Raw genomic sequence first — 26,011 nt, forward strand, 5'->3', positions numbered from 1 at the left:
GATGAACAATAGTCAGACCACAAGGAAATTAGGTTGTTGTTGGTTTTGTGTTATATATTCTGTTACCAGAGGACTGCATTTTCTTAATCTGCCAGTTCTAAAATTAACTGAGTCCTCCATAAAAGACCCAGTATAATATACAGTACTGGCTGCTATGCCACCAAACAGTGTTTATAAATGTTAGGTGGAACATATGGTTCTATAGAATTTTTAACAGGAGATTCCTCCTCCTCTTAAAATAACTGGAATTCCAGTGGTAAGGAAAATAGGAAGAAGCTTCTGCCATTTCTTAGTATTGCATACCTCTCCTTTCCTCTTTTGCTATGTCCTCCAGGCTTTATGATGTCTCCCCACTATGCAACCCAATGAATTAAAAATATTGTTATACCAACAAGTTGCCAACTTGGGCTCCTCCAATTTTCTAGTCCCCTGCCTTTCTGTTTCCACCATGTTATGTTCCATCTATGGCTGTAAACTTTTCACTTAACACATTCTTATCATTTTCTATTGGATTTGCATGAAGAGGAAAACAAACAAAAAAAAAGCAAAATGTATTGATTAGGATCACTCCACATGAGTCAGCTTTTCAAGTTCTGGAGAAATCATTAATGAAAATTGGAGCAGAAGAGAAGCGTGGAAGTTTTTTAAAAATGACTAGAGATTTTACACAATAAGATGTACAAATAAACTGAGCCCCAAGAATTCAGAATAGATGGGCTTAATGAAGCACTGACTGGTGTGCAGGCATCACATCATATCTAGCTATGCCTGCTGGGATGAAGTTAAAATAGTGCATTTCCATCTTCAGAAATACAAGGCCAATAGTAGACCTTCCATGAAATTTGTTTCACAGATAGCACCAAGCATGGGGAAAGGGAAGCAAGTGATTTAGGAATTCAGTTTATTCAAACTTGAATGAGATTACCTTTAACTCTCCAATGTGGACCTGCTGCAAAGGAGAGAGAGAAGAGAAGAGAAGAGAAGAGAAGAGAAGAGAAGAGAAGAGAAGAGAAGAGAAGAGAAGAGAAGAGAAGAGAAGAGAAGAGAAGAGAAGAGAAGAGAAGAGAAGAGAAGAGAAGAGAAGAGAGAGAAGTGTGGTATCTCTTATTCTGTGACACGACACAATCACATTGTGCGTTTCACTGCTCAGCATCACAGACTTTTGTTTGGCAGGACAACACAATGAATATCATGATTCAGGAGCCCTGTTAAGATGTTTTTCTGATTAAAATGAGGGAGAGAATTATCCCAGTTCTCAATTTAGGGACACTGCGACATTTCTCATTCTCTGTGATTTTCCAAGTCTCACCATGACTAGCCTCACTGCTGAGAGCCTTTCCTGCAATGAGCTTTCTCGCCTTTCCATTAAAAGGAAAGCTCAGCCTCATTTTCCTTCCTATTTTTCATCCTTGCTTTGCACCCATCGTTTTTCACAGGAAACTGTCAAACTGTATGCAGCTTAATGCCCTTCCAGTGAATGCTGTGTAAGAAAGATTGCAATAATCCTTGCCACTTCTTTTCCCAAAGGGGGGAAATGACTATAAAACATCTGAGAAATCCTGCAAAAAGAGGGGATATCAAACCGAGAAATCTCAACACAAGAAGAACAGAATGATTTTCCCTTGGTTCCTCTCCACATCCAAGAGGATGTGAAATTCATAACTGCATACACAGAAAGACTAGTAAGTGACTCTTACTTCAGTGCTTGCTGCCTCTATTGCACTTAAGAAGAACAGACTAGCTGAGGTGGCACCACACACATTGTGAAGTATGTCAGGTACACATTGAAGCATTTTACCACCATCACCCACCTCAGGATCTGCAGCCTGAGTGCCCACCCCTATCAAATTAGTGGTGATACAACCCTGAACCTGACAATGTAATGAAATCGTAGATGTAACTAAGCATTAGAGAGGGGGTGCCAGGCCTTATCCTGCTATCTCTGCTCAAGACAAGTGTTATGACATAAAGGAAAAAGTAATGACAGAAACTCTCCCAGGGTGAAAATTCCCGTGCTGCCATTTTCACAGAATGGAGGCCACCAGCTTGAATGGGGGAATCTCAAAGGGTTGTAACTTTAGGGCTGTTCCAGATGCAGCCATGAAACATAGCAACGTGGTAGATCACAAGGAGAAAATAATTCACAAAGCCAAATCACAGATACACAGCTTTCCAGGTTTTTATGTCAGCCATCTCCAAACATTTGTTGACTCCTGGCAGGTATAATGAGAGTGGGGCGGAGGCGGGGGTAGAGGGACTTAGGCAACCTTCTGACTTTGCAGATAGTGCTTTGGCTAATGCCAAGCAGAAACCCCTGACCCAGCCAGTGTTCAAACCAACCAGTAAATAGAAGTACGTAGTTGCTCCAATTGATAGGGGAACAAAGGGAGAAGGGAGAAAGAAAGATTAAATGTTTAAAGCTCAGGCCAGTGGCGTCTTATACCTCTTGTAGAAGGTGGAGAGGAAGGCATAGAAAGCAAAGGTGGGTAGAACCAGGTGCAAAAACTCAGCATGCACACACAGACTTTCCTCCTCTCATACTCTCTGTATATAGTTGAATGCTTCACACAGAGCAAGGGAAGCATTCAACTGTACACAGGGGAAGAAAAACCTTTCCCAGCTGGAGTGAGATGGTTGGGGAACAGGCTGAGTCTCAGGTAGGGCAGCACCCCATTTATTTTTATATACAAGCTACCTCTTGGTTTGACAAAAACATAAGCATCCAGTGCAGAAACACAAATACAGGATGAAATCTTGTTCCTTAGCATGGTTAGATGCCATTAGAGTAGCCCATTTAAATCAATGGAACCTACAGGGGAGTTGGAATCACTATTCAGTCATTTGGCCTAACTCTAGTGCTAGACAACAGGTTTTTGGCCAATATAAAAGAGAAGTGACCTCATGCTCTCATGCCACAGAAATACTTGCCCTGAACTGCAGAATGAAGCTGTCACTTAGGGGAGGTTCACTGCATCATATCACTATCACAACATTTAGATGATATCATTCTTTTCCTGTTTCCCTTTCCTTCATGTTCCTGTGTATCTTTTCATACATATTTATAAAACTCTGATTCTTAGATTTTTTTCTGGAATGCTTCAGCTCACCCTGATCCACTCTGGAAGTGAAATGGGGCCATGCAGTTCAATCTGTGGCACCCCAGCTCACATTCATTACAGAATTTTGGATTTGCTGTAGATGAATGCACAACTTTGGTACGTTGTGTTTGCACCTGTGAATTGTCTAAGTATACTGCTGCTCACTAACACTCATTAATTTACCAACAGATATAGTTATGAGAACTGCTTCTGTTCATACTACATGTACACTGGACTCCAGTATATGTTTCTGCAGAATCCTCTCATTACCTGTTTGTAAATAATAATAAAAACACAAGGTGCTTTCATATGAGGCTTTGATTGTGCAATTTCTCTGTCTCTTCATTCATGCAAGCTTAAAGGAGGTCCAGGTGTTGTTTCCAGTTGGCAACCCCCTGTGCTTTCCCATTGTTTCTTCCATCTCTTTTTCCCTGTTTATGGAAAAGACAGAATGCCTTTAATTGTGAGCAGTAGGAGTCTTCAATCTACGGGCAAGCACAGTATTTACAATGAACATTAGAATGTCCAAATTGCTTCAATACATTATCTTAGTAAGCCTTTCAGCAACCTTGTAAAGTTGGTCTGAATTTTATCCCTGTGGCTTCAGATGGCGTCCAGGGCGGGTGGGGAGGGGAAAGTCTGAGAGCTGAACACATTGCCTAAGGCCACCAAATGAAGTTGTAGAGGAGATCTGAACAACAGATTTGTCTGTTCTCAGCTCATACCCTTGATCTGAATCACAGACGTCGCAGTTCTCAATCTACACAACACCAGTTCTCCTTCTTGCCTTAAACTCAGGATATTTAGCTTTCCCCAATAAAACCATATGGCTGGAGTGGGGAGGGATCAATAAATTTTGACACGGTGATGGTACTGGCAAAGGAGTTTCACACTACCTTGACAGCTCCAATTGTAGCTCATGGAAGCTTCCTGATTTTTCTAGCCCAGCTTATGCCATTAATAACAGTAGCACATGTGGTCTCCTCTTCAGAGATTCTATAGGTTTTGATATTGGCCTTTAAATTAAGAGTTAACCAGAGGTATTCAGCAGATCCAGTTTGACACACTTGTAAGTGCGACTGTGTAAGAAATTAAGGCAGAAACATTGGAGCTAATAATTTCAGTGGCCCTCTTTCCTCCATTAGGATCCTAATAAATACTGCTTTATGGTATTCATACCATTATTACGGTAAATGAAATGTTTTCTCTTCATCAAACATAAGGGTGGCCAATGGACTGAGTGGGAGTGCCTCAAACCAAAAATATTCTCTCCCCCTGCACCACTGACGATACAGCCTCCTCTGGATTGATTTTGTGATTAGTGCAACCGTGAACTTGAACTGGAAACGCTGCTAATGCAAACGATACAAGAACCCAGAAAGGGAATAGCAGTTCATTCAGCTGTAATGCTTGATATATGATGTGGTATTATGCAACAAAGTAACGTCCCAAAAATTAAAATTTCGCAAGTAAAATTTCTGCGAGGTGGCTGGTGTAAGCAGACGACAATAATCCATGTACTGGAGGAGAAAAACGAGAAGACAAGTACAGTAATGCGTTTTGGATAAGAAACAGGCCACCTTCCTTAAATTTTTTTTTAAATAGGCAGTGTGCATTAACCCTGAATGTGCTTTCCATTTAATTCAGCAAAACACTCCCAAGTGAACCGTAATTTTTTTTTGTTGCTTTGCGCTGCGGTCACAGTAGCACTCTTATTGTGCCGAGTGGCCCGCAGTTTTAAGACAAGAAAGGAAGAAAGACGAGCAGCGCTGAACAGCATTTCTTTTGTTCAACAGGCTATGAAATTGGGGGGGGGGAATTCTTTCTTTCTGACTGAAAAAAAAATTCACAAGTGTGAAGACGGAACCTTTCTCTTGTACAGTATGGTGTCAATCATCGCAAACCTCCCCCTCCTTTAAGAGAACTCAGAATATGGGGCGGGGAAGATCACTGTCTCGCCCTCTTTCCCTTCCGAAGAAGGTCTGGAAGCACCCCCCGTAAAAGACGACTCCGAGGCGAGAAAAACAGATAGACGCCTATACAGAAGATTCCTTCCTTCCTTCCACTCCCCACAATACACGTGTGTAGGAGGGAAGGGAAGGGAAGGGACAGGCAGGGAGGGGAGCGCGTGCGCGCGCGCCGGAGGGGGAGCGGCCGGGGAAGCAACTCTCTCTCTCTCTCTCCACCCAACCCCGCCTCAGTCAAAGAATGACTTCACGCTCGCTCGCAGCCTCTCTCTTTCCTAATCCTGTCACCGTAAAGCCCGGCCGTCATTCTTCCACTGAGTGGAGGGCGGCCCAGACACGCACCCTCCTCGCTCCCGCCGGCCCACTCCCCCCCCCTTCTCTCTCTCTCTCTCGGCTGGCTTCAGTTGTAACTCTTATCTAAGGAGGAGGAAAAAAGAAAGCGAGGATGCCCAAGTTATCTTTCCGCAGCCAATGGGGGAGGCGGTCGCGCCTCACATGACTCTGTTTCCAGACCCCCCCCCTCCCCAATCTTTTTCACACGGGCAGGATTGAGGAGTTCTTCAGTAGAGCAACTGCCGCTCGTCCAGCCGGCGGGGCCGCGTCAAGTGGGGGAATGTCTGCGACCCAAGGCGAGCGCGGCTTTCTTCCGAGCTGGGGCTTGACACGCGCCCCCGACACGCGCGCCCGGCGGGACAGTCCCCGCCGCCGCCGCCAAGGAAAGCACCGCCACCGTCACCACCACCTTGGGAATTCTGCGTCTTTGATAATTCTCCTCACGCCGGAGGCAGCCCGGCGGGCGGCGGCGACGACGACGACGACGACCCGGGCGACTCGCAGAGCAGCTCGAGACCGTGAGTACGCCCGCAGACGTCTCGGCCGCGTAAACCCGCGACTCGGTCGTGGGCATGTGTCAAAGGGTCCAAGCCTGCCCTCCCTCCCTCCTTCCCTCCCTCCCTTTTCTCAACCTCCCAGCCCCGCTTCTCGACCCTTGCAGGTTGCACTTTCCTTCCTTATGCCCTGAAGGCTTTCAAAAATATGTCCGGACTGTTCGAATTAAAAACCTCCGGCGCTCCTTTCTTTCTTTCTTTCTTTCTTTCTTTCTTTCTTTCCCTCTTTCTTTCTTTCCTTCTTTCCAAAGAGAAAGCGAGGGAGAGAAAGGGGGCAGAGTGCGAAGAGTTCTTCCCTCCGGCGATGCCTACAAAGCCACGCTGCTCCTTATCATACAGACAGCGGACGGCTTTGTTCATAAGAAAAATGAGGAGGGAAAACGGGTGTGTGTGTGTGTCTGTGTCTGTGTTTGTGTGTCTGTGTAACTCCCTGAGTACACGTCGTTCGGTTTGTGTTGCGTTGCGTGCCTCCGATATTGTTTTCTGTGCCTAATCGGGTCTGATGTATAGCCCACAGTTCCGGGGAGAGGGAGGGGGAGAAAAATAAAAGCAAACTTCGCTAAGTCAGCTGGCAAGAACACGCCACACTTTACAGACATCTGACAGTTATTATAATTGGCTGTGAGGCGGGGAGTGGGATCGGGGGGGAGGGCCAGCGCAGGCTCTTGGGGACAAACATTGATCCGGAACAATTGTTCCGGAGCAAAGTTGCTCCTCCCCCCCTTCTTCGGAGTGTTCTTGTGAAAAGCAGACTTTTTTTAAAGGTTTTTTTTTTAATTGTTTTCAACTTGACTGAATGAACGACCCAGTGACATTTTTCAGCTTTGAAAAAGTTAGCCTAAGGAGGCAGGGTCTTTAAAAATATCTATTTTTAAGAAAATATCTTGGAATCCTGCCTTTGGTTTCGAATTTGCTCAGATTTCCCATAGCGTTTAAAGGCAGGGGTGTGGAACCCTTGGTAGTGCATAAATTCACAGAAGAGAAAATAGGGGGAGGAAAAATGATATGAAATCCATAAAAAGCCTTCTTGATGCTTCATAACCCAATCAAAACAGACCTAAGTTGCTTTGCTCTGTGAGATTTATGAGTTCTCCAGCAGAAGCAACAGACAAAGCACTGGGTGTCGGTGGTTTTCCCTTTCTTCTTCTTCTTCTTCTTCTTCTTCTTCTTCTTCTTCTTCTTCTTCTTCTTCTTCTTCTTCTTCTTCTTCTTCTTCTTCTTCACGCTTTCTTGCCTGGAAAAAGAAAATTAATTCAAGAGTCTTGGAGCATAGTAACACACTCTGATTTACAGCTTATGCTCCCATAAAGAATGCATGCCAAGCAGTGAGAGTAGAAAAATGCAATCCTTTATAAGAAAGTTGCATTCTGAAAGTAGCTTCACAGGGGAGCAGTCTGAGTTGGGGGGAGGAGAAGGGGGGGCGAGGACAATAGAAATCAGATTCAGATTTAGCCAGTCTGGGCAGGGTCTGTGAAAGAAAGTGCGAGCGAAAAAAACCCAACATGACACAAAACTGTTCCTAGGTTTTCCTGAAGCAAAACCCGTTCCTCCCGTCTTTTAAAATATGAATTTTAATAAAAGAAAAATGGTTGAGAGAGACTCCAGACGTTCCTAATTACTGCTTGAAATAAATCTTTGTGGGCAGAGCTTGCTGTCGTGTTGGGAACTGAACCCATGGAATGTATTTTCAGAAAGGAGGATTCAACGTCAAATTATCTCATAACCTATTTTTTTTTTAAAAAGCAATACTCTTTATTTTTCCCCCTACTTCTTTGTCTGCTGTACTGTTATCTACACCTCCCCCAACCACCGCCCACTGTGAGCGGAGACACCTGAAGGCCAGACATAATGATCAACAGAGCGCTTTACTCCAGCCTGTCTGGATTCCAGCCAGGTTCTCCCCCCCCACCCACCCATTCTCCAATCAAGAAGCATGCACGCAATACACGCCAAGCTTATTCTTCAACTGCATGCAGAAGGAGGGTGGGAGTCTTACCCATACTGTGGCAAGACTGAGCCAAACAATATCCCCTTTCTCTAACTGAGCAGGAATCAGTTTTGGCACATGCATCCCCCCCCTCCCCAAGACATTTGCAAGTGATTGCACTATATGCATCCACATATGGTCTACCTCCAGGGTTTGCATAGGTGCACTGCCTGTTCCCTATTATATTCTTGAAGGTTTATGATTTTTTAAACTTTATGTAGTGAATGTTACAATGTTACAGTGACAATTTTGTGAATGTCCCTGCATGTATTACAGAGAACATGGACTGCAAAGGAGCATGTTGTACAGATTTGCTTTGTATGGGTTTTTTCATCAGTATGTGCAAAATAATATATATAAAAATAACAAGAGAATTCAGGAACTTACATTTAAACTTGGATTTGTAGGTAGCTTGAAGCCATTTGAAGTCTGTACACATTCTCATTGGTAGGAAGTTACTACAGAGTTGAAACACTGCTTGGCTGTATGCCAAAACTTTTGTTAAGTTTGACTGGAGGGGGATACTGAGGTTTCTCCTCCTTCCCATTGAGTTCCACTTAATAATTTGATGTAGTCTATGGATGGTTCACTGACTGATAGCACAACACTCTGGTTACTCGGAAGCAAATTCAACTGTGCTTAATAAGACTTTGTTCCAAGTTTAATTGTGCATTGGAATTGTAGCCTGAAATGACCAAAAATATTTGGAGTATGCCAAATTCAAAGCTGTTCTGTAGATCCTGTGCTGATAAAACATCTGTAAGAATTTTACAAGAAGTTCACAGAATTTCAGTGAGACAAAAAAAAAATTAAGAGGGCTGTATTCTTCTTTAAGTGGTCACATTTCAAGGGAGATTGAAAGATAGGAGACATTAATGACAGCTTTTCTCAGGGTAGAGGTGGAATTGGGGAGGTCACATTAATTAAATACCAGTTTCATTCCTTCTGCACCAACCAGTATAATATACTGGTCTTAGCTAAATATGTGGTATAAGAATGGACCATCAGATATAACAGTCATGACGCAGGTATAAACTTGACATTGTTCAGGAGCAAGAATCTGACAAACTGAAGGAGGAGAGAAAATCATTCAAAAAATCTTTAAAAGAATTATACTGATTAATATTTTAGGTTTACTCCAATGAGTTTCTGTTTATGGTGTTGTGTTTGTTTGCAAGGTGTAATTCAAACAGTGACTTGCTTTGTGTTTCCCTGCCCCACTAAATGAATGTGTTTACATGAATTTGAAGACATTTATATGAGAGTTGGGATAAAGAAAGGGCTAGTGATGCAATTTTCCAACTAATTTTGTGGAAACATTGTGTGTTCACATATGGCAAAGTAATATCTACTAACCCATTAAATGACACAGTGTAACAAAACATTTCCTCAGAATGTCTTTCTAACAGAGGGGAACTATAATGTTATCCATCTGTATTGTGATGTGGACTTTCCATTGGAGTATCCGTGTTGGTCTTTTTGCAGTGAAAATAATAGAGTCATGTGCTGTTTGGAAGACTAAGAAATGTATTCTTTCATAAGTATTTGTGGACTACAGCCCACACTTGCATATACGTGCAAATGTTCTCAATATAAACAGAACAGATTTCAAAATGATTCACATGCTTCTTTAAATGGGAATTAAAGGTCAATGAAGCTAGAAGAGTGACACTAGAAAAATATTAAGTTTTTCAGTATATAGTGAGCATCTCAAGATTTTGTATAAGATTCCCAAGACTTCCATGCAAATATACTTAGTCTACCTTTATGAAACCCAAACAAAAACTATATATTTTTATCATCATCAATTCATTTTAATTAATTAACGGAATTAATTGTTTTTTATTCAAACATCCAAAGAGGTTATACCTTCCCAAAATATGTATTTGTCCTCTCTATCAAACACTTGCACAGGTATTAAATCTGTCTTCTACTCCATACTTCATAGTCACATTTGTTACTAGAAATTTAATCAATAGATGTGTCAGGCTTTTGATACCACATTTGTACAAACAAAGGATCACTGAGTTGTGTAGCTAATCTTGCAGTTTGCTCCCATAAGTCAGAATTACCTCAGAGTGGACTCCCTGTATGTGACCTAACTGGGTTTTTAAAAATTACATTTATTAGAAATGAAAAGGTAGACTAGTGAGTTTTTATCTCTGGATGGAAAGAATAAAATTTGCTAGCCCTTAGGACTTAATTGCATGATCCAGCAGGAAGACTGGCATATGGAAGCAGCCCTCCACATTTGGTGTGCCAGCAGTGTGGATGCCAATTCACATCTGCAAGTGCATTTGCACTTATGCCACAAAATTCATCCAGATCACATTGGACTATCTGGTTGTATCATTTGATGAGAACATGGATGGACACTAAGAAACTAAGTTATTTTATGTTGTTTGTATACAAGTACAGATGTGGTTGGAACACCGAGCACAATCCTGAAAGTCCCACTATGCTGTTAAGTCTTTTCCTAGCTAGGAGCACCTAGGATTTTAGCCAAAGTAGATGATAGGTAAATTGACAATTGTGACTTTTAAGTTATTTTCAGTATTCTTAGGTGGGAGTACTTTTTTGAATTTTATTGGACCTAGAGTGGAAATACGCCTTATGTAGTAGATAAGAATAAAAATGACAACACAAATTCAGCATACAAAAATTTGAAATGTTACATATCATTGGTACTTCATGTAATTTCAAGCTACTTTTAAAATACTTTTTGATTAAAAATATTTTTGATAAAAAAAAATACAGCTGCAGAGATTGTAGCTTGAAAAGGGAGAGTGCTACAAAGATGCTTGCATCGTTTTCTAAGGTGGCCATATGTTTTGCTCCGGCGATAGGCAGTCCACTATCTCAAGGCTTCTAGTGGTGGGATGCCCCAATTAAACTATGAAGAGGCATAAAAATAGAATTGCCTGTTAGCACCTGCATTACAGACTGAGCAGCCACAGATCACCTGGTTACACTTATTCCTTTTATAAAGACATGGTAACAGTATTTGGTGGACAATGAATTATAGAATTAAGGAAATGGGTAGATTATGCTAATGATTTTTTATGGTAATTATTTCTAGCTCTGCATCCATCCATACCAAATGTTATAGGCAAATTTTATTCAAATCTGTACCTTCTGTTTGGTGATTCATTTCCCCATTTTTGAACCATAGGAAGGTGACTACTTTACTTTGTAAAGTAAACAGGTTCTTGCCTCCAGCTGTTTTCACCTCCAGGAGGGAAACAACAAAGGAGTAGCCGTACCCACTTTTTCCAACAGGGGTGAAAACAGCAGAAATGGGAGCAGTTTTCAGTGAGGAGAATATGGAAGGCAAGAGTTTTGAAAAGTCATCTACTCAACTTACCGTCTTGTTTGGTTTCCAAAACAAGAGAAATCTGTGGAAGGACTCATAGATCTAATTGCAGCACGTGGTTCTGGCTTCATACATGAATATGTATGCATAAGACTGGGTTGTTAAATTAATAATACTGTATAGCCTTTCTGAATTACGAAAGTTTAACAAGCATCCAACAACAATCTTGCTCTGTAGTTCACCCAATATAAATAATACTCATTAATTCCTTAGTTCCTAGCTGTTCTGCACTACCTTCTGAAAAATAGGAGCCAGATCACATCAGTAACTTGTATATATGCATGTTCTGTAAGTGGAATTCCTTTAAAAAAAAAACCAACAGATTTTAAAAGTAGTAAACATTTCAGGTTTAGAACAGCTCTTTAAATCCATTATGGGAAACTGTAGCCTACGGCCTTGAAATTTGATACATTACAATCTCAGTTCTACACCTAGCGACTTTCTACCTTTCAGTATTTCAGTAATAAATGTGAACATGATTGAAGCAGGGTCCAGTATTTAGGTTTAAGCAGCTGTGCCATCTCTTTCTCTCTCTGTGTAGGTGCTGTTGAGTTTTGTTTGCTTCTTAACTTCTGTTATCCTTTTGTTAGAACCAGTTCAGGCATACACAGAAAGTATACTTCTTCATTGGGCAGCGCTTTCATCAGTAGTGCAATAAATTGGCAAGATCTGCATTTGTAAACACATGAGAACATGCAGTAGAGACGCGCTGGAAACAGGAATTAAGCACGGCTCCATCCTTTGTGTCTACTGTTTCCTTATAAACAGGCATTTCTGCTTCCTATGTCAAACAGATTGACTGCTGCACCCTCTGACGTACATTCAGCAAACATATTGGCTGCATAATATGTGGGTCACCCATTAGACACATTACTCTTCAAACTTTGTAATGACACAGTTTAGGTAACCCCTGTGAAAGGAGCCCCTTTGCTTTTGCTACACGAATGTGTTCTTCACCATCCACATTCACAGGCTGTAGCATCAGAGGCTCAGGGTATACTGCCCAGGTCACCACATGAAAAGAAATGGCAAAAAGAGGAGATCATAATGCAGAACCTATCCTGGGCATGACACAATGCCCAAGGCTGCTTTTGAGGGAAGTAATGGCCGCTCTGCCATCACGCACTGCTTTGACAAGTGGAGCCTCTTTGCACCCTCCCCACAGGATGAGGCAAGATGCAACAGCTTGTTGCGTCACCCAGTGGAGGTGGGCGTTTGGAGTGCGGTATTTAACCACGCTCCTTCTCCATTTTGGACTCTTTCCAAGGCTTTCTTCCCATCCACCCTTAATCCAGTGTGAGTTTGTCTAGTCACCCATTTAGGGGCCAGACAAGATTTTTTTCCTCTGTTACTTAAATTGCCTGGAGGTTGCAGGGTTTTTTTGCCTATCCCACACTAGATTTGTTGTGTTATAATTGTTGGTTTATTATAGGTCATATTGGCAGGGAGTGCAGAAAGAACAAGTATCAGTGAGTGCCCAGGGAGTACATGGAAGGTGATAGCCTGCCTGACCTCACAGCTCTGCAGATCATGAGGTTACAGTGCTGGGTGGGAGGACATGCTGGGGCCCTCCCTGGGCCTTCGGTCGCCAACAAGAGGGGACTTACAGGCCCGGGTGGTGGTCGCATCAGGCACTGGCCTGCATCGTGCTGTCTGATGGACCACGCAACTTGTCCTTATGTGATGGGTGAAAGGGTCCTGTGAGACCTTTGGCCTCAAACCTGATCCCGTACTATTGCAGGGCCTGGATTGGGAATAGCATTGGGTATCATTACTTGCTCAATAAAGTGACCCAGTTTAACCCATCACCAGTGTCTTGCCTCTTTATTCTGGGGTGGGGAGGGCAATGGTCCTTGCTGCATATGGGCTTAATCCACCCCTACTTCCAGCACTGCCATCACCTTCTCTAAAATCACACCCAGCCCTCTTTCTTTCCCTCTCTCTAATTAGCAAATCTTGAGCTCTTAGTGGTTGGAACCATCACCTCCAAATGAATGCAACAGTAAACTCTCCTGAACAGTTTGGCTGACTGGAAGGAAAAAAATTACACAGGGCCTCACTCTGGGCATATGTCTAACAGTGGCATGGGTGGGGGACCTGCCTGGATGAGGAGACAAGGCAGCCTAGGTGCCTATTGGCTGCCTGGAGTCTCCTGATGAGAGCAGGAAAGGAAGCCTTTATGAGGCAATCCTGGCCTCCAGCAGGTCTCTTTGCAAAGCAAAGCAACCCACCCACCCACTTTCAGAGTCCAGTGTGAGTTTGGCTGGTCACTTTGGTGCAAGATAGGAATTTTGGCCCATGCCGCCTGATTGGTGTATTGAACAAAAGGTGCGTGGGTAGTTTTTGCCAATCACACACTGATTGCCCTAAGGGCAGAAATGGTTTGATCATGGTTGTTGTTGTTAATAAATAGGTCACATTGGCAAGTAGTGTGGATGAGGAACTGAGCAGCGGTGAGTTCCCAAGGGTGGTGTTAATGCAGCCAACATCTCAATACTGTGGATCCTGACATTCAGTTGCTGGGACCATCTAAGTTTGCAAGGCTTGAGCAGCTGGCAGCAAGGAGAGTCATCCAAGTGTTAGCTGGCCAATAACGGGCTGTCAACATGACAGCAAGGACCTGGGGCTTGTGACTCACCCATTGGGGATCAGGCAGGTGTAAGCAAGTACCCTCACACCTGCCACAGGTATCCATACTATTGTAGGCTTCTCTGCAGGAGTTGGGAGATGAATAGTTAGTAATACAGTTGTGTTAAACCCATTATCTGTACTTTATGTCCTTACTTCCAGGTTATTTGGGCAAATTAGAAATTATGAGAATGAAAAAATTGGAATGTTGGCATTCTACCAGGTGATTGATAGTAATTGGCAAACAGAATATACATCATTTTAAAAAACATCTTGTTCTGAGTTCTGGTGTTCAAGTGGATTTTGCTACTTGGTCAGCACTATCTGGAACAAGGATGATATCCCTCCTCTCCAAACATGATTTGTACTGGACAATTGTCATCTAGGTATCTAGCTGCAGAACCAGAGGCTGAGAGTTCAATTCCCCACTGTGCCTCCTTGACAGGGGCTGGACTTGATAGTCCATAGGATCCCTTCCAGTTCTGCAGTTGTAAGATTATTGTTAGTATTTATCATTCTCTATGTTTGTTTGCGTGAAAATGATCTCATTCACAGGGATGTCAAGGCAAGAATTCGGTGAGTTGTTAAGACAGTATTCCTTATCAGAGTACTATTCAAATATTTTGGACGTTGACAGTTATGTTACTTGCACTACTGTGGCCAATGGTCAGGGACCCTGGGAGTTGTGATCTGGATTGATGGCTCCATCTGGACAGCACTGGGTTGGGGGTGGCCACTTTGGGATAAGATAATTTTCTTCACTCAGGATTGCAGTAGTTTTCATGAACATGTTCTGAAATTGCAGGTGATGCTCGGTTATGTGTAATTTATTTGCAGTGGTTTGGAGGATTTTTGGTTTCTCTTTTTCTCATTACATAAAATGTAACTCTGAGGGTTATGTGATTGGAATGAAAGATTCGGTGAGAGAGAAGGATTGACCAGATGAATGGGTGAACATGGTAATTAACTTTCTTCTGTCTGACAGGTTCTTTTACACATGTGCAAGCATGCATGCACACACACGCACACACACAACTGTAAACTCATGCAAGTGATACACAAGTGGGTGCATGCTCACTGGTGCACAAACACACTTATTTAGTTTTTAAAGTAAGAACTATAGCCTTTTCAAATTAAATTTCAGTTCAGTTCTGTCTATCCGTGCTCTTCATGTGTTTGTATTTCCTCATTTCGGAATATGACTACAACACTCCAGTGTGTGTCCTGAGTTTGCGCAAAAATCAGACCAATGCACACAAAAAGAAAAAGAAAAAGGTGGGGAAGTAGAGACAGAAACACATACAGACATAAATAGCTTGGTGGTGGCATCAGGAACTAGCCATTTTCCCCCTTTTCTTCTTTCCTCCTTGAATAAATTAGCACTTCATGGGTATATAGATGCAAAGATACATGTCTGCTCGAAGCATTTCGTACAGGACTTAGTAATATAAGAGAGAGGAGGGGGACAAAGGCTTGTCATAGGCTGACACTCCTTTTTTTAATAAATATTTTTATTGTATTTTTTCTACTTTTCTATCCGTTGCAACCAGAGTGATTTCTTACAATATATTCCATTCATTTCATCTTGTCTTATACTCTCTAACATAGTACTAATCTTATCTATTCTATTTAGATCGGTGTAGATTTCATCCAGGTATGAAGAGGTTCCCATTTATTATAGACAGGCTGACACTTCTTGCAGGGAACAGAAATATGTTTATTTCTTTAATGTGGAGTAATAATAATAATGATAATGAAAGTGTTGTATAACATGGACTCTTGACTTTCCCGAGTGCCTACTTTAAGGAAAGGGTATTATGATCTATATCTTGATTCCACACTTAGGATACAGAGTCCTTCATGTTAGAAACGCTTAGTCCAGGAGCCTCCCCTTACAGCCTTGAGTAGAAGAAATAGTTCAGAGGAATTCTTTTCATTGTTTGAAGGATTGCTAGGACTGCTGCTTTCGACCTTGACCAAACCTGTCATTGCTCTCCCCAAATTAGAATATTTGCTCACTAAGTGAAATAGGTAACGGATACCTGTGGAAACCTATGAATCTGCAGGAAGGAAATGAGCTCTGCAGTATTTTTGGTTTTTTGTTGTCGTTGTTGTTGCCTACTTGCATGTGTTCCTGAGGTTAAAACAAAAGATAAGGGAACCAGAATGTAAGTATATTTCTTTTGGGTTCCTTTTTAAACTGTTGTAGTGAAAGAAGGATAGAAAGGAAGAACAAGAGAGACCGAGTGAGTGAGATCAGGACCACATCTGAGTTTCAACAACTTTTCTGTTAGGTAGAACTGAACCAGACAGCCATGTGCTCTTTTCTTATTTAGATGAGAGTTTTCCTTTCAATAACATCTTTCTTCCTGACCTGCTTAAAAATTCCACCGAATGAAATCAACACAGGATTTTCAATTCTAATTGACCATGTGCAGAGGAAGGGCAGTGGAGAAATCAGTAGAGCCATTGTGAGACAAACTACATCAATCTCGCCTTTGTCTTGCATTCTTGCTAGCCAGAGCTGAAATAATCAGGAATATTTCATTTATATGAGTTGGAGTAGAATTGCTATGTTAACTGTTTTTCAAGATCTAGAGAGTGAAGGATGTGGTGTGATATGATCTCTATATAAAGTGGCACTGGGGCAAAAGACAAATCATCTGATTTTTGGTCCTTATCACTTTCTGATGTATTCTGTTCCATTCCAGTTTCTGCAATTTAAAATAAATAAATAAATCCACAAACCTTAGCATTTAAATATGTATTTAAATAAGAGTTTTTGCAGTATATTTCCCTTTAAAAATCAGTGTTTCTAAATATAATTTTATCTGGAATAATACCTGCAGAATAATGGAGAAGATTATGTATGTATGTATGTATGTATGTATGTATGTATGTATGTATGTATGTATGTATGTATGTATGTATGTATGTATGTATGTATGTATGTATGTATGTTCTGAACCATACACTATTCTGAGAGGTGTGGATTGGGTCACTTTGGTTCAGAATTCACAAAGGATTAAATTCCTCAAAGCTCCTCAGTTCCTTCCCACATTAAAAAAAAAACGTTTCATTCCCTTATTGCTTATTCTTACTATGAGTGGAGAAAACATGCATTATAGTGAAGGAAGAATACAAATTAATAGTGTTCTTGATTCTTTGATATTTTTAACTGAAGGGTGAATGTGCATAGGGAGAAATGTCTGAGACAGGTAATTTATAACTAAAGGTACAACAAGGTACAGCAGAAATATATATTGTCTTTTCTTGCTGTTCCCCTATAATATTCTACAAGCATGTTCTAAATGTGACTAACAGCCACACAGCATAGATGAGAATATTTTAGAATAGTTTTCAAAGTAAGGTTGTCATCTAAACCTAAATAAATATTTGGAGTCATTACGATTACATTATAGTTGTTGATGTTTGAGAGTAAACATACACTAAAATTATGCCATGGTCCTGCTAATGTAAGGCCCACTTACTTTGATGGGAGAGATTTGGCTTTGCTGTACTTTTCCGTTAAAATAAATGCTACCTTCTGCTCCAATTTTGTTACGACATGGCTGGCATTAATATTAATGATTTTAATGATTAATATTCATTTCCTTAATTAACAAGTTAACCACGAGGATATTTGTTTCTAGAAGAATTAAAATGACATCAGAATTTGGTTGAAGGAAAGCAAGATGTTTGGATCTATACTGATTACTCTGCGTAAAAATTTCCTTTAGTTATCGTATCCAAGAAGTTTGGTTCATGTTAATAAGGTATGTGACTAAATAATGAAATCAGAAAAATTCTCTGGTTCACCAGTCACAACTGCATACAATATCTAGAGGGCAACAAGTTTCTCATCTCACTGTTAGGTAAAACAGGTAACCTAGAACACTTGCTCAGATAAGATCTGAGGTATTCAAGGCACCACGCAGCTGGAGGGACAAGATTCCCTGGGACGACGAGAGGCATACAAAAAGGTAGACTGCTCAAGTTGCACAGTGCTTTAGTTGGCACTCTTGAAAATACTGGCCAGAATGGTTTGGGATGGCTTGGTGTTCATGTAAGGTTGGAATGACATGATGTGTCTAATTGTAGCTAACTGATTAGGTGCTAGGGCATAGCTCAGTCACATGCCTGATTAAACAAATGAGGTGCACCTTGTGAGTTAACCACAATTAACAGCAAGAAGTTACATGAACCTTACCTAAACACTAGGAGGACTCTGACCATTTTTTGTATTCACAATGCTTTTCCTGAATTTGGTGCTGGAATGGACAAGTATTGTATACTTCTTGCATATTTCAAGTTTGATGGTGAACAAGAAGAATATAATCCATTTCTTTTAATTCATATTTGTATATGTAGTTAGGAAGGAATCTGTAGACGCACAGAACTAACACATAGAGAGAAACTGCTGGGACTGTGAGATCAATGCTATAATCAGACCACCAGTAATGAACATCCTTCGTGTAGTTTAGCCTCCCCTAACCTGCTGCTTTCTTTATTTGCATCAAGAGTGCCACACCATTTAAAATTATAGATGTATATGAAATATAAAGTTCAAACAAATTTAAAATGTTAACACAGTTAGACTATTTTTGACCAGAAGCATGGTATTTCAAGAGTGTTACCTCTGCCACTTGTTTGAGCTTTTTTTAGTACACATGGTGAGATATAAATTGTTGTTGTTTTTGTTTAGTCGTTAAGTCGTGTCCGACTCTTTGTGACTTCATGGATCAGAGCACATCAGGCCTTCCTGGCTTCCACTGCTTCCCGGAGTTTGGTCAGATTCATGTTGGTAGCTTCGATGACACTGTCCAATCATCTCGTCCTCTGTCGTCACTTTCTCCTTTTGCCTTCACACTTTCCCAACATCAGGGTGTTTCCCAGGGAGATTTCTCATGAGATGGTCAAAGTATTGAAGCCTCAGCTTCAGGATCTATCCTTCCAGTGAGCACTCAGGGTTCATTTCCTTCAGAATGGATAGGTTCGATCTCCTTGCAGTCCAGGGGAATCTCAACAGTCTTGTCCAGCACCACAATTCAAAAGTATCAGTTCTTTGGTAGTCAGCCTTCTTTATGGTCCAGCTCTCACTTCCATACATCACTACTGGAAAAAACTATTACTTTGACTATGTGGACCTTTGTTGGCAAGATGATGTCTCCGCTTTTAAAGATGCTGTCTAGGTTTGTCATTGCTTTCCTCCCAAGAAGCAGGCTTCTTTTAATTTCATGGCTGCTGTCATCATCTTGAGCTTCAGACCATTTTTTTGTGCTCTCCTCTTTCAGCCTCATTAAGTGGTTCTTTAATTCTTCCTCACCTTCTGCTATCAGAGTGGTATCATCTGCATATCGGAGATTGTTGATATTTCTTCCGGCAATCTTAATTCTGGCTTGGGATTCATAAAGTCCAGCCTTTCGCATGATGTATTCTGCATATAAGTTAAATAAGCAGGGAGACAATATACAGCCTTGTTGTATTCCTTTCCCAATTTTCAGCTAATCAGCTGTTCCATATCTAGTTCTAACTGTTGCTTCCTGTCCCACTTATAGATTTCTCAGGAGACAGGTAAGGTAGTCAGGCACTCCCATTTCTCTAAGAACTTCCCATAGTTTGCTGTGGCCCACACAGTCAAGGGATTTTGCATAGTCAATGAAGCAGAAGTAGATGTTTTTCTGGAACTCTCTGGCTTTCTCCATAATGCAGCACATGTTAGCAATTTGATCTCTAGTTCCTCTATCCCTTCGAAATCCAGCTTGTACTTCTGGGAGTTCTCAGTCCACATACTGCTGAAGCCTACCTTGAAGGATTTTGAACATAACCTTGCTAGTGTGTGAAATGAGTGCAATTGTACGGTATTTGGAGCATTCTTTGGCAGTGCCCTTCTTTGGGATTGGGATGTAGACTGATCTTTTCCAGTCCTCTAGCTACTGCTGAGTTTTCCAAACTTGCTGGCATATTGAGTGTAGCACCTTAACAGCGTCATCTTTTAAGATTTTAAATAGTTCAACTGGAATGCCATCACCTCCACTGGCCTTGTTGTTAGCCGTGCTTTCTAAGGCTCACTTGATTTCACTCTCCAGGATGTCTGGCTCAAGGTCAGCAACCACACTATCTGGGTTGTCCGGGTTATCCAGATCTTTCTGGTATAATTCCTCTGTGTATTCTTGCCACCTCTTCTTGATGTCTTCTGTTTCTGTTAGCAAGAACTGGCAAGCCACTCCAGTATCTTTGCCAAGAAAACTCCGTGGACAGATATAAATTATATGCACGTAAATGCTATATTGATTTAATTTCTCCACATTCACAGAATATTTGTCCTTTTACTTGATTATTTTACTTGATTGTCCTTTGATCTTCCTACTTTACTTCAAAGTCTATTAAGTGTCTTCCATATGGTCTAGCTAGAATCTTTTCCTGGTAGGAGACACTCTTCAGCATTGATCCATTCAGCAAGGTGTATTTTTTTTTCTCTCTCTCCATAGATTTAGCCTAGCCTCTTCTGGTTTGATATTTAGAGCTTGAGATGTGTGCAGAAAATGTTTCCTTGATTTTAGCCATTTTCTGAGGGGGGGGGGTTCCATAAACTGACTGATTTGATGCTGCATTACTTTATTTTTTTCCATTATTTGTCAGCAGCTCTTGGCATACTTCTGGAGGGACAGTGCCAACCAAAAATATACATTTTCACTGGGGGTAGGATTCAGGCAGCCAGTAATAATCCTGCATGATTCATTAAGAGCTACATCCATTTGTTTTGCATGTCCATTCATTGTTTGCTAGCACCGAAACTGCTTTGTTGGATGGAGAATTTTCAGTTGTGGTGCCTTGTAGTCCAGGGGATCTGGAGAGCTCCAGAATGAAGAAGGCTGATTTAGTAGATCTGGCAGATTAAAACGACACTGTGTGAACAGAGATTTAATACAGCAGATTAAAGCAACACAGTATTCACACTCCCCCCCAATACCCACAGTCTTTATAGGTTCTTCACAAAATTCAGTCCTAATAAACTGGAAATGGGAACAGCCATTACCTCCATCCATGTGCCTGTATGTAGCATTATGTCATTATTTGTTGCAATCTTCAGGAACACTGTCGCCCCATTTTGAAAGCATGTGAAAACATAGCCATACTCCTTAGTCATCCTAAGAAGATTTTACCTTTTGAAAAGTATCTTTAAAAAGGGCCAAAAGTGGATAAAAAACACTTGGGCAATCTTTAAAACAAAAAAAACAACAACAACCTTATGCTTAGTAATAACCCTTCTGAAATTCAAGTGAGTTTCCCCTCCCACACAAACTTGTGACTGAATATACTTCCCCACTACTTCAGTGGAAAGGTCCAATGGAAGTGTGGGGAACTATTTGCCTGTCGCTACTTGGCGCTGCGGGCTAAACCACAGAAGCCTGTGCTGCAGGGTCAGAAGACCAAGCAGTCGTAAGATCAAATCCACGCGACGGAGTGAGCACCCGTCGCTTGTCCCAGCTCCCGCCAACCTAGCGGTTCGAAAGAATGCAAATGCAAGTAGATAAATAGGGACCACCTCGGTGGGAAGGTAACAGCGTTCTGTGTCTAAGTCGCACTGGCCATGTGACCACGGAAGATTGTCTTCGGACAAAAACGCTGGCTCTGTGGCTTGGAAACGGGGATGAGGACCGCCCCCTAGAGTCGAACACGACTGGACAAAAATTGTCAAGGGGAACCTTTACCTTTACCTTACTTCTTGTCCCAACTACAAGACAAACATTTGTGATCTTTGTCTTGTAGCTTGTGAAGTACTGTGTCTGGGGATACCCTTGTAAACAAATAAGATTGTACAGTTAATATGGAATCAGGAGTGAAGGTTGTTAATGGTACTGAGCATCTAGAGCATAGTTTCTCAAAGTGGAGGTCACAAGGTGTTTTCTGGGGATAAAATAATTCTGCAATTATTTTATTTGCAATTATTTTTATATTATATTAAATAGGGTATACACAATGCTGTTTTATTTTAATCTTCTTGACCCACAGAAGCAACCTAGAGTTCCTAGTTATTTCTCTACCTCTTTGGGTGGCTCTTCGTTTTATGCATTGTGCATCAATCCTACCATCCTGCGAAATGCACCTGTGAAGGTGGTGGGTCTAAGAGAAAGGCCTCTTTGGATGATCTGAGCACCAAGGCAGGCTCATCATGGGAGACATGGCCCTTGAGATAACTTGAACCCAAGCTATTTAAGGCTTTATAAGTTATATCCAGTGCTTTGAACTGTGCCTGGAAATGGATCAGCAGCTAGTGGGGAAAATCACGTTAAACTTTTTTATATGTACGTTTTAATGTTTAATAGCTTTTTAATGGTTGCACCATTTTTGTTTTAATTTCTGTATATTTTAACAATGAGAACTGTCTTGACTCCCTTCACCTGGAGAAATATGGCAGAAAAATGCAATAAAAATACAGAAATACTCTAAATTGATTTAATAAATGAGAACATCTTACTTTGTCCATGTGCTCTCTCTGTTTGGCTGTTTCTTCTCTGCTTCAGTGACTTTTTTCAAAGGGCATTGACCCGAATATGACAGACAGAAAAATTGTTAGTGAGGAAAGATTAAGAAAATTCTAATCTGCTGCTACCAATCTATCCCTCACTATCAATATATATTACCATTTTGTGCATTAAAACATTTACTAGTGCCTGCTGTGCATCAATAACCCTAGTGGTATTACTGGCAAAGACAATATTTCACCTAATTCTTGAGGAATGGGGAAATCATTATTTGAGTTTTTGGTCATTTAGGTTCCCATTGGCTTCTCTATATGGGAAATGCAATTAACAAGGCACCGAAATGTAAATCCTGTTTAAAAAATGAACATTGTGTGGGAAATAAAACTGCAGTGGCCCCTACTGACATCAGCAACTCTTGTCCCCATTTAGAAATCTGCAGGTTAAATGCAGAATTTTCACCGTCTCTGATAAACCCCAGAATTACTCATTGGCACACATGTTTAAACTATATAATTGTAAAGGTTGCCCAGATGCTGCTGCTGCGGCTACTGCCCAAAGCTTGTAAGTTTGTCCCTGATAACTAGGCTATAAACGCATTGCTTTCTTATTGTTCTTTAAGGAAGGAAAAATATATTCATGTTGAGCTGTAGCTTTAACATTTTAATTGCCTTTGTAACTAAACCAAACATTGACTTGACCTCACTGCATTGGCTGGGAGGAATATCACATGCTTTAAGTGCTGGCTTATGCTGTGCTTCATGCTTTCCCCCCCATTCCCTATGGTGGGTGATGATTACAAGGTGAACAGAGGTGTATTTTGTGTCTCAAGCCAGCACCATGTAGCACTCAATTTTTTTTTTTAAAGGTAACAGAATAAACTTTCTAATTACTCTTAAGAGCAAGGAAAGTAAATGTTTGTGTTTTTGAAAAAGTAACTGTAGTAGAAATATGTGATTAGGAAAAGGGCTTAGACTGGTATCAGGAATGACTTTTTAAAAGTAATATTCCATGCTTTGCTAGATGCAGCATTTGCATGCTATAAGGGAAGTGTCACAGTAAAACTGAAACGAATTCCAGCTTCTTGATTATAGAAGTGAGAAATATGCACAAGGAAGCAAATGTTTGCAACATAATTCAGTTTTACATATGCATATAAAGTATTTTGTTGTTGCTGTTGTTTAGTCATTTAGTTGTGTCTGACTCCGCGTGACCCCATGGACCAGAGCACGCCAGGTCCTCCTGGCTTCCACTGCCTCCCGGAGTTGGGTCAAATTCATGTTGGTAGCTTCAGTGACACTGTCCAACCTTCTCATGCTCTGTCGTCCCCTTTTTCTCTTTCCTTCACACTTTCCTAACATGGGTCTTTTCTAGGGAGTCTTCTCTTCTCATGAGATGGCCAGAGTATTGGAGCCTCAGCTTCAGGATCTGTCCTTCCAGTGAGCACTCAGGGTTGATTTCCTTTAGAATTGATAGCTTTGTTCTCCTTGTAGTCCAGGAGACTCTCACGAGCCTCCTCCAGCATCACAATTCAAAAGCATCAATTCTTTGGTGGTCAGCTTTCTTTATGGTCCAGCTCTCACTTCCGTACATCACTACAGGAAAAACCATAGCTTAGACTATTTGGACTTTTGTTGGCAAGGTGATGTCTCTGCTTTTTAAGATGCTCCCTAGGTTTGTCATCGCTTTCCTCCCAAGAAGCAGGCATCTTTTAATTTCATCACTGCTGTCACCATCTGCAGTGATCATGGAGCCAAAGAAATTAAAATTTGTCACAGCCTCCATATCTTTCCTATTTGCCAGGAAGTGATGGGACCAGTGGCCATGATCTTAGTTTTCAGACCGTTTTTTGCTCTCTCCTCTTTCACTCTCATTACGAGGTTCTTTAATTCCTCCTCACTTTCTGCCATCAGAGTGGTATCATCTGCATATTGGAGGTTGTTTATATTTCTTCTGGCAATCTTAATTCCATTTTGGCATTCCTCCAGTCCGGCCTTTTGCATGATGTATTCTGCATTAAAGTTAAATACGTAAGCTGGGGGACAATATACAGCCTTGTCGTACTCCTTTCCCAATTTTGAACCAATCAGTTGTTCCATATCCAGTTCTAACTGTTGCTTCCTGTCCCACATATAGGTTTCTCAGGAGACAGATAAGGTGATCAGGCACTCCTATTTCTTTAAGAACTTGCCATAGCTTACTGTGGTCCACACAGTCAAAGGCTTTTATATACAAAGTATTTGGTATGTACCCATAAAAGTTTTTGAAGAATAGGTGAATTGATCAGGCATATAAAAAGTCTGGGCAGTTCTTAACTGGCTGGGTAACAAAGTGTAAAATTAGTAGGATCACAATTGGTATTTTATATATCTTTATGTACTCATATGAAAGATAGATCACAGAATTTCATCATAAGAAAATAGCAACACCAAACATAGTTGAGCAGATAGCAGCAAAGAGTCTGAACAGTCAGAAGGGTCTCTTAGTCAACATTCTTTTTTAGTTATACCCGTGGGACTGATTTTGAGGGTAGCAGCAGAGTAATAGACAGCTGCCCACTCTTTTGAATTTCTTTCAGTGCCCTGTTGGAGCATTGATGCAGGATAGCAGTGTTGCTCTGCTCACCACTGCAGTTACCTTGACTATTTAAGAGCCATTGGTGCTTGTGTCAGATCAGCAATGAATAAATCTACCATAATATTTTGTGGATGTAGGACTTTGGCCATAATAGAAACATGAAAAGAAAAAGACTGCACATGTTGTTGGTCTTGTCTCATTGTCTTATCCTGTCCAAGTTATGCTGCTGTTTTTCCAAGTGTGAAAGGGAGGGACATTCACAAAGTTTCAAAAGTTATCTTCCTGCCGGATGAGATTTTTTCAGAGTTTAGTAGTTTTTTGCAAATTTGTGGAAGCATTTTTTTTCCACATGAAAACTTGCATTTTGTGCAAAACAAAACAAAACAAAAAACACCCTTATGTTTTGTGGAAAAAAAAATTTCTTCACAAAATGAAAGATTTTTGCATGGGTATTGGGGATTTATTTCTTTTGTTTTTTGCTAATGCTGCTAAAGATGAAAATTACATTGGTCTTTTCACTCTTGTGCCAGAATGATAAATGTCAAATAGGTTGACCATTCTTTTGATAGGCTTGATGATTACCTTTTTTCACTGGTGAGAAAATGTGTATTTGTTATATCCTTAGTAAAAAGCTGACAAAGAATGCCTCCACAATATGCTTCAGTCACAAGCAGCCAAGTATGAATGGTTCCCTGCATCAGAGTAGGATCCCAGCTTGCTTAAAGGAGGCAGTAGTAAGACCATTATTGAAGAAATTCTCCTTGGACCCCACAGTACTGGATAATTACTGGCGAGTCTAATATCCCGTTCTTGGCCATGATGCTGGAGTGGGTTGTGGCTTCCCAGCTCCAGGGGTTCCTGGATGAAACAAATTATTTGGTCCATTTTAATCTGGCTTCAGGCCTGGTTATGAAACAGACACTCCTTTGATCACCTATGCCAGGAGCTGAATGGAGGGGGAGTGTGTCTTTGTTGGTTCTGCTGGACCTCTCATTGAAAGAGGTATCG

At 41.1% G+C, this 26,011-nt stretch overlaps 1 long non-coding RNA gene across 8 annotated transcripts in view; it reads left to right on the forward strand.

Annotated features, from left to right (window-relative positions):
• The first annotated feature begins 963 nt into the window (after nucleotides 1-963).
• LOC110074485 (uncharacterized) overlaps nucleotides 964-26,011 on the forward strand; it is a 134,277-nt gene continuing 109,229 nt past the window's right edge. For all 8 annotated transcript variants that reach the window (XR_013544546.1, XR_013544548.1, XR_013544549.1 and 5 more), the window contains exon 1: nucleotides 964-5,916. This is a non-coding gene — a long non-coding RNA (uncharacterized LOC110074485). The remainder of the gene's footprint in view (nucleotides 5,917-26,011) is intronic.

Source organism: Pogona vitticeps, chromosome 4 (genome assembly GCF_051106095.1).
Source record: "Pogona vitticeps strain Pit_001003342236 chromosome 4, PviZW2.1, whole genome shotgun sequence".
NCBI classification, from domain to species: domain Eukaryota; kingdom Metazoa; phylum Chordata; class Lepidosauria; order Squamata; family Agamidae; genus Pogona; species Pogona vitticeps.